Source organism: Plectropomus leopardus, chromosome 2 (genome assembly GCF_026936395.1).
Source record: "Plectropomus leopardus strain MGB_pleo_1.0 chromosome 2, ASM2693639v1, whole genome shotgun sequence".
In the NCBI taxonomy this organism is placed as follows: Eukaryota; Metazoa; Chordata; class Actinopteri; order Perciformes; family Serranidae; genus Plectropomus; species Plectropomus leopardus.
In genome coordinates, this window is record NC_142177.1 from 33,499,036 (window position 1) to 33,520,468 (window position 21,433).

Below are 21,433 nucleotides of genomic sequence, written 5' to 3' on the forward strand. Positions count from 1 at the left end.
AGAGGAATTACAAAACATGGAAGAAAAACAAGAACAGAAAATAGGAAGTGCTGGTGGCAAACGAAGCCGGGCAGGCAAGCAGACGAGCAGCAGCCTCATCGTTTCATCCATTTCTGTTCTCCCGGCTTTGGTCACGTCTAAGGCGTGCAGTCATGCTGCTCAGTGTTTACCCTGGATTATAGAGACAACTCTTTGCCCTGCGCAGTCCTCCCTGCTGAATTCTCCGCCTCGCCACTCAGACACGCTCCAGCCCAGACGTGACTCATTCACACTCACACACAGGAACGTGGTTTTTTTTTTTCTTTTGCTGAGGCCTCTGGGGACGCGAGCTCTCAGCGGGCACTAAACGTAGCGCAGATGAGGGAGAAGGCAGCCTCTTGTGCTCCACAAACACGACCCTTTGACCTGGATGGAGATCAGTGGAACTAAATCCATCCTTTGGGTTCAGCTTTTATTGGGGTGAAATGCTGTCATAGCTTCTGTCGCGCCGTGTTCGGCATAATTCATGGGACAGAAGGGATGGTTAGCTTTTTTTATCTCTTGTTTGTTTGACCCATCTGCCATCAGAGATGAACTAAAATGTTCATGGGGGATATTTCTTTGTATGGCTGTCCGTGTGCGTCATTTTCTCCATTTTTCTTGCAGTAAACTCACAAAGAGTAAGTTTTGTGAAAATTCAAATGAGCTGGCTTGAGTTTTTTGTAAACTTTGTAATTTTTCCCTTGTAGGGAAGATTGCACCTTTGTGGGCATAGACATAATGGTCTTAACAATGTATTTCACTGCTGGAAAGATGGTCTTTTCATAAAATTCTTCTGTTTATGCCGTGGAAAGACACAAAAAGAGGAGCTACATGACCAGAGAAAAAAAGAAGACTGTGGCGTTGGCTTTTTCTCAAAAGTTAGAAAACCTTCAACTACCAGAATGCACCAGACCAATAAAGGCTCCCGCTCCTGGGTGACGTAATGCGACCTCACCCGTTCGACACAATGGCGGCCGGCCGGATCTCCTGTTACAGTTTATCAGTGAGCTAAAACATGTTTCTGAAACAATTTGAGGCAAGAAAAATGCAACTCATAACAGAATTTTGATTTAAATTTGATCAGCGCTGCTTAGTTTTACTATTTGATCTCAGTTTTTTCGGCCTCTGTTTTCACCACAGTTCATCAACACCTACGAACCATATTATGATACAAAGCTAATTGGAAAGTTGGCAAAGTGTCCCTTTAACTCTTTGAAACCTGAGCAAAATGGCTTGAAGAGATTGAGCAATATGAAGAAATGATCCAAAAGTTAGAAATTAGTAAAAAGTACAAGAAAATTACCTGAAGATTAGTTGCAAAACAAATATATATATATATATTTATTTATTTATTGATAATAATAAGAAGAAGAAGAAAGAAAGAAATACAATAAAAAATAGAAAAATATTTAAAGAGAAAAGAACTTGGAAAAAGTGCTTAAAATATTATAATATTTCTGTAACATAATTTTAAATGTGTAATTATGATAATCATAAATATATTTTTCCCTTGCTTTTTATTCCTCTACACATTTTTTAAAAATAATTCTTTGAATCTACTAATTTCTAGTAATTTGTGGATCATTTCTTCCTAAGCCTTTTTTCCCCATGTTTCTGGAAGAGCGTTCAAGGATTCAGTAATTTTGAAATGCATCTGAAAGCAGCCCTGCAAAAGTAATGCCGTTCCAAATCAAACCACAGTGGAAATGTCAAAAGGCAAAACTATCTGTATTCTTAAAGCATTCACATTTTGAAGATAAGTTGGCACAACACGATCTTTCCACTTAAAAGAAAGACAATTTTAGCACAAACAGCATGGAGTTGCGTTTATGTTGTTTACATTTTGGATTATAGATTGATATAGTGAGATCGGGAACACTGTCGACAGACCGTGCGGTGATCTTTTCTAAAGGTCAGCAGAAACATCTCTGTTCTCACACTTAGTCAACAAAGGGAATCATTGTCGCTGGCAACAGAGGTGATAAAAGATATTCTTTTTGTTGCTGTTGTTTTTTGTGGCCTAGATTTATACGGCTGCACAAAGCAATAACAGTGTAAGACCACGGGGGTGGAAAAGTGTCTGAACTACAATAGTCATAACAGCTTCTGTCCTCATGATTTCAAGCCGGCTGGGCAGACACGTTTTTTTTGTGTCAGTAGGTTTTCCAGGAAGGGGCAGAAGATGGAAGCTGAAAGTCAGTTTATGAAGTTCATTCTTGGAAGTCATTTCAGATTTAGGAGGCAAAGTCTTAGCTGCAGTTATTCGTAGTAATGTACTGTGCAATATTTGCACTTATAGTATGTGACCTCACATGCCCTGATGGGATACTTTTGTCTGGGGTTTCCTGCAAATACACATGGACGAGTCATCGGGGGGGGTGGGGGACAGCGTTGTACACATTACACATGAATGAGCTGGGAGGGCGCCAGCCGCAACAGAACTTGACTTCCAAATGAATAAATGAAGGCAATTAGTAGATCTGTTTACAATGTTGTGGAGACAGAAGTAGGTCAAACGTGGCGGAGACAGGAGGGAGGAGGGAGCCAGCGAGCCAGAGCCAGGGGCTGTCGCTGGTACCTACAGTGATGAGTCGGGGAATTAGGACATGAAAATGCCGTCTTTATTAAGGATGACTTATAAATGAATGTCATTGTGAATCACAGGGGACTGGTGGGGTTTAGGAGGAAAAAGCAATGTTTTGTGATCAGTCCACCGTGTTTTATCTGTGGCTGCGTTGTGTAGGGGGCAGCCCAGGGCGATCGACCCCCTCCTCGCAAAGCCCCCCTTACAGAAACGCAGGCTCGGGCCTCGGAGGGCATAATGTGTAGCATGGATGCTCACACTGCAGATACCCACAGGATATCTCCACTTTGATGCCGCACAGTGAAATTTTGTGACAGTTGGCCTGTGGTTAATTTTCATCATTATCTTGTGTGATGTAAAATTCAAACAGCAGTGTTTCCCCCCAGACATTTCTCTCAGTTAGAGAGGTGAAAAAAGCATACAACCAGTGTTTAGATTAACCCATTAGAAAATGAGTAAGTTGGTTGGACTTCTTTCAAAAACATGGTTAAGAGCAATGAGCAACTTAACAAGACATGGCCTAAAAATAAGCAGAAGAAGAAGAAGAAAAAGAAATTTACCCAAGAATTATTAAAAAAGAGAAAAGAATATATTTACATATTTATACATTTTTTCTGTAACATGATTTAAGATGATAAGATTGGGACAATTTTCTTCCTAGAATTTTTAAAATTTCCTCTTTTTATAAAAAAAAATATGTATACATATTGTTCTGTAACATATTTTTGAATATATATTTATAATAATTATACGTAGAGTTTTTTGGACATTTTCTCCTAGAACTTTAAAGTTTTCCTCTTTTTTTAAAAGGTAATTTTCTTGTCACCTTTTACTAATTTCTTACAATTTCTGACATTTCTTGTCTAGTTTTACTGTTACTTGTTTTTAAAAGAATCAAAAAAGTTTGCAGAGGTTTCAAGGGCTAAATAGCTTGTGAAAGGCACCTCAACCTAGCACAAGAAAACTGATGTTGATTGAGGTTTCAAAGGGTTAATGATATAAATGCTTTGTGGTACTCTCTTGAAACATGTAAATTTTAGTTTTGTTGGCAGCTCGTCTGTGCATCCCAGCATGATTTCATATGAACAAAAACGAACCGTAATTGCCTTTCTTTTCCCATACTTGTTGTTTATTTTATTGGTCAGCGCAGATATTGCACGCTTTAGCACTCTCCAGCCGGCCACTAATCTTGATGGTAGCGTAGCGGAGGGTGTCTGCAGGGAACAGTAAAACGGCACTATGTCATCCCAACACGGACTGCTCCTAATAACTGCAGGAAGCAGCGAGGGACCTGGGCAGAGGCAAATGTGACATAGGGGACCAATTCCAACACATCACCACACAACACAGTCAGCAGCCTCCTCTGCAATGCACGCCATTATCTTAGGCTGCATGCATTATACATGCAGATACAGTACTATATCTGAAATTGCTGTTAAGAGCAGGGACCAGATGACGGGCGCTGCTGCCATAGTCACATTTACCCATGCATGCCTTTCTCCTCCCTCCCCTCTTCTCATCTCTGTCTCCTCTTCCATAAATCTCATTGTCGGTCTTCTCTGGTTAATGGTGACCCCAAGCAGGCTTCTCTCAACTGCCGAAGCCCTCGTGTTGCATGTATGATGAGCATAGAGGGGAAAGTCAAAGTGACCTCCAGCACTGTGATGAAAACCCATGCAGCTCGAGTGCAATAGAGGGGTCTTCTATAATTCAGCGACCGCGTGAAGAAGACAGAGTGAGCAGCGTTTTTCTTTTGGAACCGCACAGCGTGTGCGTGTTAGCCCTGCTGCAGCGGCTGCCCAGCACCCCTCATCCTTAACGTCGCTTAAGTGCAAGAAGAAGAACGAGGCGTAAACAGAGGAGTCCGGCCGGGGCTCTGAGTGATCTGTGGACAGTGTAGCTGAGGGGAATAGAGAATGAGGGTGGTGAAATGTGAGCTCTGCTCTCTAGCCCAGAGACAAGTACAGAACAGCTCTCCAGTTAGGTTTTTTTGTACTGTAAGAGCACTCTAGCCATTTTTCTCTGGCTCAAGCCTGATACTCAAACTCGAGCATGGCTGTAATTTTATTGTCTGCTCCCATCTTTAGAGTTTCTGTCTTTTTTGCCTGAGTTGACATTGCTCTTTCTCCAGAACAAAGCTATATTTCTGCTCAGACTGATACAGATGTGCAGGGCTATATTGCTTTTACATGCATAAATCATTGAGACCTGACAGGGAACATGCATTACAGTTGGCAGAGACTAGACCCCAGCGAGCGTATGAATAAGAGAAAAATAATCAAACACAGTGATGCAGAGCATTCATGTGAAGCTGCGAAGCACATATGTCCATAATTCCCACACCACTGCACACGGAAATCAAAGAACTTATTCCAAAGAAGCCGGTATGTTTCCTCAGCTTCCTCCCTCTTTGCCCATATGGCTTTGTGGGGCGGAGGATGCCAAGGTTGGAGGTAGCTGGCACGAATAATTACGATCAAAGAAATTACAATGCAAAAGGAACAGCTGCTACCTCCACTGCTGACAAATCACTGTGAGCGAGAGGAGACGGCAATAGGCAGCAAGCGGGGGAGAGAAACAGCAAAGAGGAGGAGAGACAGAGCATGTTCTACCATTCAACAACTTTCCCTCTAAGTATCTGCTGCTCCAAAACCCATTTAACATTTAATCCGCAGAGCAAATAAGGCCTTTGGTGGCCATTCACCCAAAAGCTGTACAAACACAAGCATCTGCCCAGATTATCTCAGTCTGTCTCTATGGTCGGCCCGGCCCGGCTTGTCCCTAATTCTAACCCACTCTGAAACCCTATCTCCAAAGTCTCTGAATGTGATTTTGGGCAAATCCATAGAAATTTCCTCAAGGTTCAGAAATAGACATAGCCTGGTTTAAAGTACAGCACCCTAGCGAGCAAGAGGTCTACCAGGACCACAAACACAGGTGAATTTCACTCAAATAGAAAGTTACTCAAAGGCAAATGGGACGCAGGTTTAAATCTTTTTAACAAAAGCTCCTAAAGCGATAACGCATACTGGGGAAAACAGTGAAGAATAAAAAGTTAATATTGAATTCTCCAAGTCTATTAAGTACGTCCACTCCCACCTGGTTTGTGGCTGCCAAGGGCTGAACATGGCTCATCTTGGATGTAGTCCAGGTGCTCTGGGCTTCTGGAACATGTAGGTAACTGATCACTTACTTTCTTTCCAAGATCCAAAATGTGTTGTGACTTTAATACTCCCTGCCCGGTTTAAATATGACTAGGTTCAGTCTTATTAAAGGTTATCAGAGTCATAGATGCGGGTTTGAATGGTTCTGCTTCACCAAGTAGTACTGTCATAATGCCGTTATCAGCATATCAAACAGCTGTGTTTATTGTCATGTGGCAACAAAGGAAGCCAGCTGGCAGTAGTATAAAGGGAAAGATGGTCCGCATGAGAAGGCTGTTGAAGTGGTGGATGAGTCAACACATGACTTTCACCCAGGAGACCACTGTTTGTGTCCCATCTAAAACTAAAAGTAAACGCTGACTGAAACAAATATGAAATATGAAACAAATGTCATGTGATATATGTGATTTTATCACTTGACATATGATATATATCGTACTTATTTTAGACTTAATCCGTATGGATGTATTACTGAACAGGCCTACTGGGCATAAACCCAGGGGCTCCCATGGCTTTCATTTGTAAAATATCACTCAAATTACTATTACATGTGCCAACCAGGAAGAGACTCAAAATGACCACAAAAAGACCACAAAAGAGAGGCAAAGGCACTGCAAAAGACATAAAATAACTACAAAAACAGATAAAACAACCACAAAGAAACACAAAGAAACACAAAACAACCATGAGACACAGAATGACAAAAAATACACAAAACTATTATAACGAGACACAAATTCACTACAAAGAAATGGATAAAACAACGGCAGACACAAAACAACCAAAAAATACACAAAATGACTGCAAAGAGACACAAAACAACCAAAAAAAGTCATGAAATTACCTCCAAGAGATCCAAACACCTACAAAAATACATAAAACAACAGCAAGGAGACTCAAATGACTACAAAAATCAGGCAAAACAACCTGAAAAAGACACAAAACAATGACAAGGAGACTCAAAATGACCACAGAGGAACAAAACAGCCACAAAAAAGTCACACAAAACATCCATGAAAGGGACAAAAAACAACCACAAGGAGACACAAAATATCTACAAATATTGGGCTAAACAACCCAGAGAAACTAAACAACCACAAGGAGACGTATAATGACTTCATCAAGGCACAAAACAACTAAAAAAGACATAAAATTGCCTTAAAAGAGAGACAAAACAATCAAACCATACCTAACCACTACAAAGAGATGCAAAACACCACAAAGTCTGTGTGTCTTGCTCCTATATAGGAGAGGTAGTGGGGCCTTTTGCATATTTGTGCCCAGGGACCACGGTTTCTCATTATATGCCCATGCAAACCATGACCTTTTTTTTAACAAAAGTAAAAAAAAACTAGCGGATTTATTGCACTGATACCAGCATTCTAAACTTACTAGTTGATGTATTAAAACCTTCTGACTCATATCTATGAGTAACCTCTAATAACAACTAATAATGGCCAGTTAATTGAGTGATGACATTCGAAATGGGTGCACACCCCCAAAGACTGTCAGCAAAAGTCACACGGGAGAAGCAATTTAGTTGCGTCCTCCTTCTGTAATTGAATTCAGTTGGTTTCAAACAAAGATTTTTTTAATCTATTAACCTTGAACTTTTGTCAATTCTACAGTCTTTAAAACCGTAAAGTTCCAGCAACTGCAAGTACGCAGTCTGTTTTTAGTAATTCATTTTATTCGTTGAATACCCCACAGGGCACGTCATGTTCTTTGAAACTGAATGTGGAGATTGTTCAAAAGTCACTGGTGTTATTATTTACTGGGAATTCACCTACTTCTACTGATGTGCCATGATTAAAGTAATCCATTTTTTTTCTAGGAAATGGAAATTATTTGAATTAAAGGCTTTTTCTGAAATGGAGGGAAGTAAAAGATTTTAAGTGAAGAGACACAAATTGCCATGGTTCTGCCACATTAAGACCAATTTCCATACATAATCCATGTCGTATAACACATGTTCCATGACCAGGATTTGCATTTCTATTTCTATATGAAATTCTCACATAGTAATCAATAGCTCATTTAAATTTCTCAGGATTATTTTTTAGTTCTCTCATCATGAGTTGTATAAAATGATGTTATTAAAGGTTGGAACCATCCAAGCCTGACACAAAGGACAAGTTAACTGGTACTTCAGAAGTTTAGCATTGTGCTTCTGCAGAGTTCAGGGACAGTATCATGCAGAGGAGGCTTCATCTCCCTAACACTAGGCTTTGGTAGTATTACTGTTTACCAAGGTATTTAAAAATACTGAAGGTATTTTTTTCAATACTTTCATAAATACAGGGGCTCCTCTTTCTGTAAACTCATTGTAGTGCACAGCATGCACCACCAGAGCTCAGTCTGCAGGCAATTTTTGTTGCAGCATGTGTAAAAACATAGGAAATACACATAAAAGCACAAACAATATGACACAGGAACATACAACAACAACAAACATGAGTCTGTGCACAGGTAACGTGCACTTACGCACATTCAAGCTCCACAGGAGCAGATTAATAAGTGTACACCGTAACACCACAAGGCCTGCAATAATTTAGCGAGCATTAAATATGACAACATCTCCTAATAACAACCATTTCCAATGAAAGATGCTGCGACATCTTGTGGTGGAGGGATAAGTTACAGGACTGTAAACAGCTTAATGCTGTGTGCGTTTTTATTGTGTATTTATTAGTCTGAAAAGCTGTAATTAAGTACCAAACTCACTGTCGGAGGTTTAGCGCTGCACTCTTATACCGTCATATACTGTATACCCTGGTGAAGTTTTCAGGAGGGTATGAAAAAGGGGACAACTGATATTGTTTTTTTCAGGACTGATACCGATTATTAGTAGTTAATGAGACCGATAACCAATATTTGGAATCAATATGCATTTACAGTAAATAAAAAAATCTTTAATCTAAAATCTTTCTGTCAATACTGAGACTTTGGAATATAACACACTCCAACACAAAACTCTTTAAATACCTTTCGAAAATGTTTAATCAAAAGTAAAACGTTCAACATCATATAAAGTCAAGTGAAAATTTAAATAAAAAATTAATACATTAAAATGGCTCCCTGAGGTTTTACAAAGTAAAAGTTCCTCCCATGCTGACCTCTTTGCACTTTTTAATTAATTAATTGTATCGACAATCATTAATATAAAATGCTGATACAGATAATCAGCAAAATGCCAGATATCAGCAGATATCAGTAATCAGCAAAGATGATATGAGACCGCTAGTATGAAATACCACCCAAGCCTAGTCAACACTGGATCCTGAATTTCTCATCATGTAACTTGATAGCATCTTCATGTCTTTCAAACTCCACAACCCGCATTTGTAACTCAGACGCCTGCTAAAATTAGAAAACCCTGATGATATCACCTATTTTGGCAGACTTTACAAAGCTTCTCCAGAGCCACAGAAAACATTATGCACCTGTGTAAATAAGTTGTACTTCTCATGTTGAGTAAACCGATCCTCGTGTGTAAAATCACTAAAGTGCCCCTTTAAGGAAAAAAAAACAGCTCACAAACTCGTCAAACTTAAAAGTCATGTGTCAGTTCTTTCCTGAGTAAAAAAAAAAAAAACACACGACTTCCCTCAACTTTGTCAGTTTTTTTTTTATTACCATATGCTGTCTGCTTACACCAGTGCCAGAGAAAATCATGCAAAACACACACATCAGCAAAGTTATTGCACTGTTTGTATCAACAACGGTGTGACAATCTGGAGGCGGTGCACCATATTGCAAGACCGCCATCACTGCATGCTGAGTGCTGCCAAAGCTGCCATCTGGCAGGTGAGCTGCACGCTTTCCACTTGTACCTCTCCTCCCTTTCACTCCTCTCCTCTGCTGTTTATTACCACCTCTCTCTCTCTCTCCCTCTCCTAATCTCTCTGTCTTTATTAGTCCTTCTCACTCCCGCTACCAATGTTTCTCCACCTCTTCCTCTCCTCTCTGCCCCGTTTCATCCCTGTTCTCCACCTTTATCTACCTGTGCATCCACACTGAAACAAGCGGAAGCGTGAAGATTGAAAGGGGGATGAAGGAGAGAAAAGAGTAAGGACAACAGCATATCGGTCATGCTTGATGATCTGCAGTATTTTGTTCTATCTCGTGTCACTGTCAGTTTCATATTTGCGTCTGCTCTCTTCTCCTTTGCGTCTCTTTCTCTCCTGCTTTCTAATGCACATCCTCCTATGCAGTCACAATCCACATGTGCACACAGAACATGCAAACTCTAACACACACACACACACAATACACACACACTAGGGGCTCTCCTTCTTCTTCCTCCTCGGGCTGTAGCATCTGAACAGTCGTGTTTAATCAGTGTCTCCGTTGGCAACGGGGGCAGCGATGGGGGAGGAGGGGAGTTTTGGAGGTGGGGGGTCTCCAGCTATTGGTAGTAGTAGTGCTGAGCTGCTGTGCACTCACACACCGTGTAATTGTGTTACATACACTAATTCTCCTGATGTGCTATTGCAGCGACTGTACGACGCCTTTGCCCCTGACCCACATCGCGCTGCCCGATGTTCAAATTACTCTAAAATCAATGTCACGCTTTGAACTGGCGGTCATTTAAATCAGAAGCTGTTTTTTCACAGCTGTGGCAGAGGTGCGTTCTTGATTTCTTTCTCTTTATTTTTCTGTCTTCTCAAACATAGGCTACACTACAGCTCATTAATCTCTGTAGGAGCCTGAGATAACACTTAACTCCTGGCTTGTGGGTGAATTTGACAGAGACAGATGTTCTAAATTACTTCACCTACACTGGTCCGGCGTTGTCTCCGGGGTCAAAAGACTCCAAAATAATGCAGTTTCACTTGCAGTCCCTCTAAATTCAAAAATAGCATTGCAAAACCTGGTTAAAAAAAAAGCTTGACAAATCTACAGAGGATCAATGTGACTTAACATTGTGGAAAACGGCATAAATATAAGATCTTAAAGTGTGAGTTTGCTCAACTCTTAAACCAGCCTCAAATGTTTTGTAAATAGCCCTGGATCTGAACATCAAAGGCTATATATATTTTAAAAATAAGAATCGGATAAGAAAAATATTTTTTGCCACCAATCTAATAATCTGTAATCCTCTTCATACTTGTCCTTTAATAAATATAAGTAGATTTATTCCATCACTGATATAAATACAATTAATTAATTATTTTTCTGAATCCAGTCAACAAATTTGTAATGGCAGCAGTTGTTAAGTATTTTGTACTCAATGCTAATTACTAACAACCACTTAAACTTTTCTGGTCAATCATTTGTCAATTATTTAATAAATCGCCATCTAATTTTTAATAGATTAATCAGTTTTCAGGATTTTTTTTTTCTAGCGTCCAAAATGTGAATTTTTTCTGGTTTCTTTATTACTCTATGACATTAAACTGAATATATATGGATTGTAATCAAAACAAGACGTAAGAATCTTATCTTGAGCTCTGTAAAACATTTCTCACCATTTTCTGGCATTTTATAGACCAAAAAATTAATGGATTCATCGAAAGATAATGAACATACAATGAAAATAAAGCAAAGTTGCAACCCTAGACATGAAAGTAGTATCTGCCTCTGTGACTTCAGTCGCTGCCCAAAGGCATGAGCGGAATTTGTTTAGGACTCTCAAAGCATTGAAAAATGACCTTGAAAAACCTAAAACAGCAACTTGTCTTTCTAGAAACTGTTTACACTGGATGATCCACAGACCTCCGAATTCAAAAAAATATTTCTTTAGAAGTAGAAAGCTGCAGGGTTTCCCACACATTTATTTACTTGCCATGCACTGATATTATGTTTATGGAGCTGGACCATTCATTCGCAGTGTATAAAAACCGTTTTTTATTCACAGCACTGCACTCTCGGAGCATGGAGCATACTGTGGGCACAGACGAAGTGGCAGAATGTCAGGCGCAGTGACAGAAACTTAACCATTCATTGAACTTGGTCAAAAGTTGGCTTTTACTCGCCTCCGCCAGCGGTTGCTCCATCAATCTGATCAGTTTTGACCAAAACAACAGATCAATTTTCCACCCTGCAACTCAAACTCTTCAGGTCTGGGGATCACCCTGAGTTGTTTCTAACAGGACGCGCACATTTTAAATTTTTCAGATGTCATTTAGGTGAAAATTGTCCTTTAAACACATTAAACTGTATTGGTGTGGGAGCACAAATACTGGTAAGACTAAAACCTTATTCATACTCCCTTTACGTACAAAAATAGATACGTCCCTCTCACATATTTGAAACATCAGTGTACTCAAACTTCGATGTGTCCTTTATGTTGGCACATGGAACTAATAGATGGCACTAAAGAGCAGAGTCAAAACTTCAGAGGACAACAAGCGAGGCTACAGTAGAGGAGGTCGTAATATTAATATTGTTGTACCTTTAAACGTAAGCAGCATTGTAGGTGGTGGAGGTCTGTGCAGCCATTATATGCATCCCTACATGTAGACTAAGAATTTTTTTCTCTAATTTCACCACGTATTACTGATTCGTTCCACTTCACCATTATTTAAATTTTGTCTTTGTCTCCCACAGTCATATTTCGCCTGAACTACACTACACTGTCTCCAATAGTTTCCAGTGGTCCTGCTCCGTCCATCTCTGTATTTAACGTTGAACATAAATGAGCGCTAAAAGTAACTGCATGGCTAGAAACCGCCAAGAGCTATGACAGAAAATATGTCTGTTTGTATTTTGGACAAACTGACCCTTTAAAATATGGGTCTACCTCGGAGTTTAGATGTTAACCTTAAAGTACTGGTGCCAAATGAGCTGCAATCATCACAACTTAAACCTCAGTTTCATTTATTGCTGTCAAACGCAGCAAAAGTGAGAGACAGAACTAATGTGCAGATTCATTTAAATTCTAAAATTAGCAGGCAACTGATAAAGTGGTGGAGTGTGAGACTGGCATGAACACACCGAGGGGAGAGCCAATATCTCTCTCTCTCTTTCTCTCTGTCCATGAGAGGCTTTAGCCACTCTGGAGGGGCCAGGAGAATAAAAGCTAGTCCAACTGGCCGTCCAGATAAGCCGGACCAGAAAGAGCATACAGAGGGAAGAGGGGTTCATCTGGTTTGTGTGAGGGGTGGGAGTCAAAGAGCCGTGAATCCAACAAACACCCCCTCCTCTAGGAGCCCCCCAAACACACACACAGGCACACACACACAGACGGGGGCTCGGACAAAAATGCACTTGGTCAACAGCATTGTTGAGGTTGGCACTGCTACAGGCGTGTGTGCATTAGTTCTTTCAGGCTCCATCTCTGCTCCTGCCCAGCCTTATCAGCGTCCCAGTGGCTTCTGCTCTGCCCCGGCTGCCAAGGCTGCACGGGCTCCGGCTGCAGGGGGCAGGGCAGCACTGGAGGACTGACTATCTCCAGGCTAAATACTCCACTCTATCCTCCTGATGACAAAACTGATCTGATCCGCTGCCCAGAAAAATCTACAAGTGTAAAGAGTTGTGGAAAAATCTGCACCGGCAGGCTGCTACAGCGGGCTTTGTCTAAAGTGGAGTGAAATACATCCTTCTGAAAACGCAGTTTTATTTGCGCCAAACCTGCACAGAGCTGCTCTGCCTCCCGTCTATGACGGGTGCTGAAGCTGAGGCAGTTACAGTCGCTCTGTCTGCAGAGCATCACATCTGTTGGTTGCTTCAGGTGGCCAGGAGAAATAATTTGCAACATGCAACGTTTCTAAAAACACCTCTGTTGATAGTGTACGCTGCTGGACGTCTTACACTGCGTCCGAGGGCGCGTAAAGTCTTCCCAACTTTACCCTCCTGCACACTGCCGGGCTGCACTACGGGCTGCTGCTCAGCCTCTCACAGAAAAGGAGAGACTACTCACCTTGAAATAAGAGGAGACTCATTCATGAATAGCGCAGATCCGGATATTTCGCTGGGATTTTTGGAGGGGGAACGTCCCGGGGCTCAGTCAGTCAGTGGATTTGTGCGGAAATACTGCGAGATAAAACTGCCGGTTAATTTATTCTACGCGCTGCACGCGACGCACAGCCTGTAAAGTCATCGGGACAGCAGCGAGCATCTCTCCGTCCGACAGGCGCTGAGGAGGAGACTGTATCAAGTGACCCTCCCGCTGCCTAGTTCAGAGATTGATCATCCTCTCTCTCTCTCTCTCTCTCTCTCTCTCTCTCTCTCTCTCTCTCTCCCTCTCTCGCGGTGTGGATGCCGGTGCTACATGAAGTCACCCATCAGTTCACTTGCACCTCACGTACAGTGTGCGCTTTTAGACCCAGCCTCCGTCGCGTCATCCTTTTGGCACAACTTGAGCGCGCTGCAATACATTTAGTCCTTTAGGGCACGAAGAGGACTTCTCAAAGTGTTTATAGATGCATACATCAAGGCACATGAGAAGTATCCTATTTAATATGGAGAAAAATACAAGTAAAAGAGATTCAACAGAAATAAAATTCGAATATATTTAGACAAAATGGACCTAGCCTGCTGTTATCAGCAGCACACAGGATGAAGATACTGTCAGAGTGTAAAATAGACCTATTTGTCAAATGATTGATATCTTCATGCGTTTGTAAAATGACTGCCTTCCATGTGTACAGATGGGTTGTATTTTTAGTTTATTATATATTTTTGACATGTATTCATCATCTGAGGTCAACCTAAAATCTGGTTTGGAAGAATGTGAAAGGAAATTATGTTACTGCAGCTCAGTGGTTGGGCCCACTCACTCACTGACAGACAGTGTCAGGAAGTCAGGACTGTTTTTGTGAAGTGATACAACCTTTCACAGTGACTTTATGTGTTTTATTTGATGTGCAGATAAATGCATGGATGAATTGTCAGAGGGCCTACATTTGCAAAATGTCACTCAAAGTAACACCTACTGACCAGGAAGAGACTCAAAATGACAAAGGAAGTGTAGAAAGATACAAAATATCTCTAAATTGGGCAAAACAACCACCAAGAAATACAAAATAACAACAGGACATGAAATCGCCTCAGATAGACCCAAGCAACCACAAAAAGACACAAAATAATTCAAATGAGACACAAAACAACCAAAAGGAGAAACACGATGACTATAAAGCAACACAAAAAGACACAAAATTACATCAAAGTGACAAAAATTTACTGCAACAGGACACAAAATGACCTTGAATAGACCCAAATATCTGCAAAATGAAACAAAACAACCACAAAAAGACTACAGTGAGACACAAAATGACCACAAAGAGACACAAAATTACAACAAAGTTATGCAAAATGATTATAAAGATACACAAAATGATCAAAGGGAAGCAGAAAATGAATAGAAAGTGAAACAAAAACAGCCAAAAAAGACACAAATACTTCAAAGATACACAAAATTACCACAGTAAGACATGAAATTACTTCCAATAGACCAAAATGACTACAAAAAGACCCGAAACAACCACAAGGAGACACAAAATGAATGAAAGCAATACAAAATAATCAGAAAAGACACAATATTACACCAGAGACACAAAACATACACAAGGAGACACAAAATGACCACAAAGCAACACAAAACATATGAAAAAGACACATAAATGACTTTAAAGAGACAAAAATGATCAAAGGCTTACAACAATAAGACACAAAAGTACCTCAGATAGATCCAAACAACTCACAAAAAGACTCGAAACAACAGCAAGGAATTACAAAATTGCCTCAAAGAGACACACAAAATGAATACAGCAGAATACACACTAAGTATCCTTTGAAATACTACCATCTGTAGGCTGAAAGATGCAACTACACACCTCTCTCCACACAGAGCCTTTGTTTTACAGAAGAAGCATCATTATTAAGTTGTGTTCTGCTTCAAATATAAGATCACGTGTGAGTGTTCAGTAAGTAGGTTTATTCGTTTGATGCATTTATGTTCCTGACTTTGAAGGAAAACTGCACACACACATACACACGCAGTCAGGCAGCAGCCTTTCCAGATGAAACTATCAGAGAACTGCTTACGCTGCTGAAAAGCTCAGTCGGCAGTTTTCCTGGTGTTGGTGGGAGGAAGGGGGGTGGGCACACGGGGTCTGTCGGCCAGCTGTCTGCCCCCTCATTATCTGTCGTTTGGCGGGTTGGAGATGAGTTGGAGATGTCAGACGGGCTACCTGTTAGGGGCGAGCAGCTCTGGGTGGCCGGCGGACTCCCTCAGGGCTGAGCAGATGGCAGCTTTACTCGTCACTGGCCCCACATCAGATGCTGGGGTTCATGAGGCCATGTTACACACACACAAACACATACTGTAAAACACACAAGCCTGCAGACGTACAAACACATATGCAAACATACACCTGAGGCAGGCACATTCACAGTGCTGGAAATAGGTATGCAGATGCACACATAGCTGGAGGGAAATACACTTTCAGGTGAGAAGAAAAAGCTCAGAATTAAAAGCTTTTTCATGCAAATGTGTTGGCTTTTAAAGGCGTGTACTAATGTGATTTTGCTTGTAACAAGTCATGTAATTGTTAGATTACCTCTTTATATAGATTTAAATGCTACTTTTCTCCAAATTGCAGTCTTTTTATCAGATTCACCAGAAAAGGAGCTACCAGTTGTGCTGGAAAGTACATTACATATGTTGCAATAAATACCAAGCTCAGCACGGGGATTCATGCTTGTATGACGGCAGTTGTGCCGTCTGTCAGTGCTGGTGAAGGAAGCGCTGAAGTCTGTGAGTGGAACTGGATTGTTGAAGATTGTTATTTCGAATCACTCACTACTGTCTAATTCAAGGGCAATCGCAGTTGTTAATTAGTTTTCAAGTTGCTGTGCAAAACTGGTGTTATCACTCCTTCAAGTGTAGCACCGGCAAAGTGTGTGTAAGACTCTGGAGAGAACTCAGCGAGAGGAGAAGCCACAGGTTAGCTGCTCAAATGAAGAGCATCTGAATGAGACTGCTGCCAATGCAGGAAACAGGATTCTCTTTGAAATATCTCATTATTGTTGAAATAGGAAAGTGCTGTTTGGTTTCCCCATAAAAATCAGTTGTGGAAATTCATTGCACAATCTTTTTACGTCAGGTGCAGACATTTAAAATTCCTGCTTTTACATATATAAAATAACCATAACGTGATACACAAAAACCACATGGAGACACAAAACAATCACAGGAGTCACAAAATGCATGCAAAGCCATATAAAATTACCAAAAAAGTCACAAAATTACATAAAACAAAATTACCCAGAATGGACCCTAATAACTACAAAAAGACACAAAACAACCACAAAGAGATTCAAAACAACTGCAAAGAGACGCAAAACAACCACAGGAGACACAAAATGAATACTTCATTACACAAAACGACCAAAAAAGACACAAAATTACATCAAAGAGACGCATATTTACCTCAAATAGACCCTAACAAGAAACTCAAACTCAAAACAACCACAAGGAGACGCAGTGAAACAAAATGATCATAAAAAGACACAAAAAATTACAGCTGGGGAAAGATCGCCATAAAGGCATATAAATTATGGTTGCAGAATGGTTAGGGTTAGAGACCCCAAAACACTTGGGAATGGTTAATAAACAGGCAAACAGTAATTGCAGGTCTGTGGCTGAACATGGACGCCGCTCTCATTCGCCCTTGACACTCTTAATTTCCTCCTCACTGTAAAGGACACACTACTTCCTGTGTTGGCAACAAATGTTGGCAAAGGACCAAAATCAGGAGGTGAAGAATTGTGCAATATGATCGTAACTCTTATACTGCTGGGAGTTTTGTTTTCAGCCTTAAAAAGTCCTGCTCAGAACAAATGTTTGTCGCAGCTCTTGTCCACACAGACTCTGTAAAGGTAAGGCATTATCAGGCTAGTCTACCTGCAGGTTATATTCAGTAGATGTTTACACACAGATAATCTACTGTTGAGAATATATGTGACAATATTTGAATACGCCTACATATTCTCTGAATAATTTAGTTGAACTTGAACTATTCGCAAGTATGTAGTTGAATTGTCAAGCATACTCTCTAGATAAACATCTACAGACAAAGTGAAACAGTTGAATTGTTGAATCTCAACTAATAAGCTGTTGACATGTTACAAAACTATAAACTAGCCTCGAAAAAAAACTTTCAGGAAACGCAAGAGACAATCATATCTCTCTTCCAGGACAGACAGACTTGCAAAAGATGTCATATGCAGTAGATGGTAGTAATAATCATGAACTCAGGTTATGGATAGTAAAATAACGCTAAACACCAAAATTGCACTCTTCATTCTTTTCTTAATGTACCACAGTGGGGGCACTTGGTTGGCTGATCCGTTGAACGATTGTTAGCCTGCGTGCTTCTCCGAAATGAACTCTAACCCTAACTGTAGCCTCTCACACAGTAGAGATGTGTTCATTATGATTATTATGCTGTTGCTGCGGGCTTCTCCCACAGACAGGACCCAAGTGGAGCAGCCAGCTAGATGCAATCTACTTCATGAAAATTACCATAACAACACAAAGCTGTGGAAGGCGGCAAAGGGAGGTGCATGCAAATGGAACAGCAATGAAATAAGACCGCAGGCCCAATCAAGCTGTCATAACACACAGAATAATAACAACTGAAAGCCATTAAAACCTTTCACTCCGAACGGTTACACCTCACTGTGCAAAGAATAGGACTGAGAGGCTCTCATATCCCTCATTTTGCCTAAATAGTCACATATACACACCAGGCTTTATCCAACTCACATCCATCATCTCCAGATTATAATGAGACATTCATCAAAAGGAGTCCTGTGCAGGAAAACAATTATCTATCCCCTTGTCACTTGTCCCCATTTAGGCTTTTCATTTAAATTCCTCTTCTCTATTGTCCATGCAAACATTATCAGACATGTTTTCCACCCAAAAGAAAAGTCAAACCAGGTGCATTTTTCAGGTTAGACTGCTTGTTTGTGCTTTTATGGCTGTCTCAAACCTCCAGTGCCTAATATTGTTTATTCCTCTGTGCCATAGACTTCAGTGTTTTCCCCCCAAAACTATAAAGGCAATACTTCACCCACAAAATGCTTATTTGTATATCAGTTACCCACCTCGTGTTACCTTTGATTTGTGAAGAAAACTTTTTTCTCATATAAACAAAAAGTCTCCAAACTGGAAAAGATTAAATTTTCGTGTTGAACAACAGCAAGACTTTATCAAAACATCCACAACCAAACTTTTACACAACTTGTGCAGTATAATCCAAATCGTATTTATCCAGATGTAATCTTCCCAAACACATGGATTCCCCCCTGTTAAGGTTTTTCCTTAGTCTCTGTCAGGGTCCAAGGATAGAGGGGTGTCTTACTGTATTACTTCTTTAAAATTAAATTTCAATTGTTAATTGCGATTAATCTCATTCCGTAATTACATGTTTTCAATTCCAATGAGTTTGCATTTCAAAACAGTTTTTTAACAGTCAAAACTGACAAGTTAAAGCAGTTTTCATTCTGATATTTTGAGGTCAGAGGTCAGCGGACTCCTGTGACATTGCCTTGCCGTTTTCCATCAGCAAGATTAAGCCTCTCTTTGGAGCGTTATTTAGCCCCCTTACTGAGAAGCAAGCATGGCGTGATTAGTATCACCGGATTCCTTGCACCACGCTAAATCTGCTGTCCAACACAAATGGTCATTTAGCAAGTGAAGTGCTCCTTTAAAAACACATCATTGAGCCAGGGCGTAACACTTCCCTTCATTACCATAAACATGGGCACTGTAGTTTATTTTGATTTGAACCCACACATGGCACTGCTGCTATAAATACTCACTCAAGCATCAAATGAGTACTAATCCGTGGCTGAAAATAGTTTCCTGTTTTAGTAACCGTTGATGAAAACAACAGTGCCCAGCTGGAAGTTTTAGGAAGTTATTCGATCTTTTGATTCTGAGTTTCATTAACTTTCTGATTTGTTTTTAAAGGCTTTTGTCTTCAACAACAAACGGGCTCAGGTCTGAGTGCCACAGAAAGGCTGCAGAATGCAAAGAATTGAGCAACACTGTCGGTTTTGGTCTTTTCAAGGGATTTGTTGACAATAACAAAAATAAAGAATTTTGCCAGCATTATCCGTAAAGTAACAAAACATTTTCTGGATTAGATAAACGCTTAGAAGACGTCTGGGGAAAAGAATCATTCTGTGGTCAGTTTAGGAGCAAAACTGAATAGCAGATAAAGCTTTCTTATACTTCTGACTCCACATACATAAATTCAAAATGTGTTAGACAACCTGAGATCACAGACAGAACAACAGTGCGTCTGAGAAGTAAAATGGTCCACATTGTTTCCATTCTATTTCCCATAAAATATACACACATGAATAACAGCGATGCCATTTACTTCATTAAGCAACTAGAAACAATTAAGACTCAGTTGAGATAATACTACCTCAGAACATTTTCCAGGCACTATGAGACATCTAGCGTGATAAATATAGTTGTTACTCTGAACTGCAGATATCAGCCTCAAAACCTGCTGTGTCGCGTGATGCAACATGGGAAACTGTCATGATATCTGCCAGACACACTGAGCTGCAAACAAGAACAGCAGTCAAAATCCAGCGCTCACCAACAGCCAGAGAAAAGCTCTGATAGCTGCTAAAGGTGCATCCTCAAACCTCACACTGCTATTTAACACTTCAGATACAGAGTTTCAATAAAAAATGCTTCACAAAGCCCGACGTAGCAGGGTTGGAAAATGGTTTAAAGGGAACAAAACCTAAAATGTGATCAATTACCTGCTAATTACTTCATAGTTGTCCAATCATAGCTGAGCAGCCACCACTGGGTATGGCAGGTCTCTCAAGCTTGTGAATTTCTTGCTTGTGAAATTCAGATAGCGAAAGGATGGTCGGTCTTGCTCTGCCTCTGACTGGCTTACCCTGACATTCCTACCCTAACCCCTAATTAATCGTCCTCCTCTTGCCTAAAGCTAACCAATCCAACTAACGAAGACAAGGAGTTCTTGCCAGTCATAGAGAGCATAGGATCTTAGGATTCGCAAATTTGAAATTGAAGTTTATTTTGGACATGTAAAAAAAAAGACGAAAAAAAAGAAAGGAAACAATGAAAATATAAATATATGGAAATATAGGAGGGTCATAAGTATTGTAGCTGTGTGATTATATCTGAAAGTGTGAAAACATTTTACATCAACACGTCCAGATGTGTGAATTTTTAAATATGTTTTGAAAGTGTGAAAAAGCCAATTTTACATTGTGACCAAATGAGAATAACCATTCGGAGCTCGTCATGTGATTCTATTGAGCCCAAAAAGACTTTCCCCCCATAGACTTGCATTGTGAAAAAGATGTCTGAAAATTAGTTGATACATTTCTTTAAGCAGTAAAATAAGTAAAGTTAAATAACAAAATAAATGTTACGAGTAATAATATTATTATACCAAGAAGTAAAACTGAATAAAAATGTACAAATAGTCAATAGATACATAATTTCAATTAAAAGCCAAACTAAAAAGGTAGGTCTTGACTTTGCTTTTAAAAATATCAATGTGAGTAATGCCTGAGCGGAGCCCCGCCTCCAACTCTGTATCCAGTTCTCTTTATACATCCATGCTTTGCACCTACAGGTATAGCAACAGTAACTAAGTGGGGCAGATCTTAACAAACCATCTGTTGTACAAAGTAAAAATGGATGTTGAAT

General features: G+C 40.2%; 2 protein-coding genes across 3 annotated transcripts in view; one reads left to right on the forward strand and one right to left on the reverse strand.

Moving 5' to 3' along the window:
- LOC121959677 (plexin-A2-like) overlaps nt 1–13,975 on the reverse strand; it is a 129,480-nt gene extending 115,505 nt beyond the window's left edge. The window contains exon 1 of the mRNA XM_042509132.2: nt 13,634–13,975. The gene's annotated coding sequence lies outside the window, so the exon portion shown is untranslated. The remainder of the gene's footprint in view (nt 1–13,633) is intronic.
- ora1 (olfactory receptor class A related 1) overlaps nt 1–21,433 on the forward strand; it is a 261,847-nt gene that overhangs the window by 201,633 nt on the left and 38,781 nt on the right. The gene's annotated exons all lie outside the window — the stretch shown is intronic.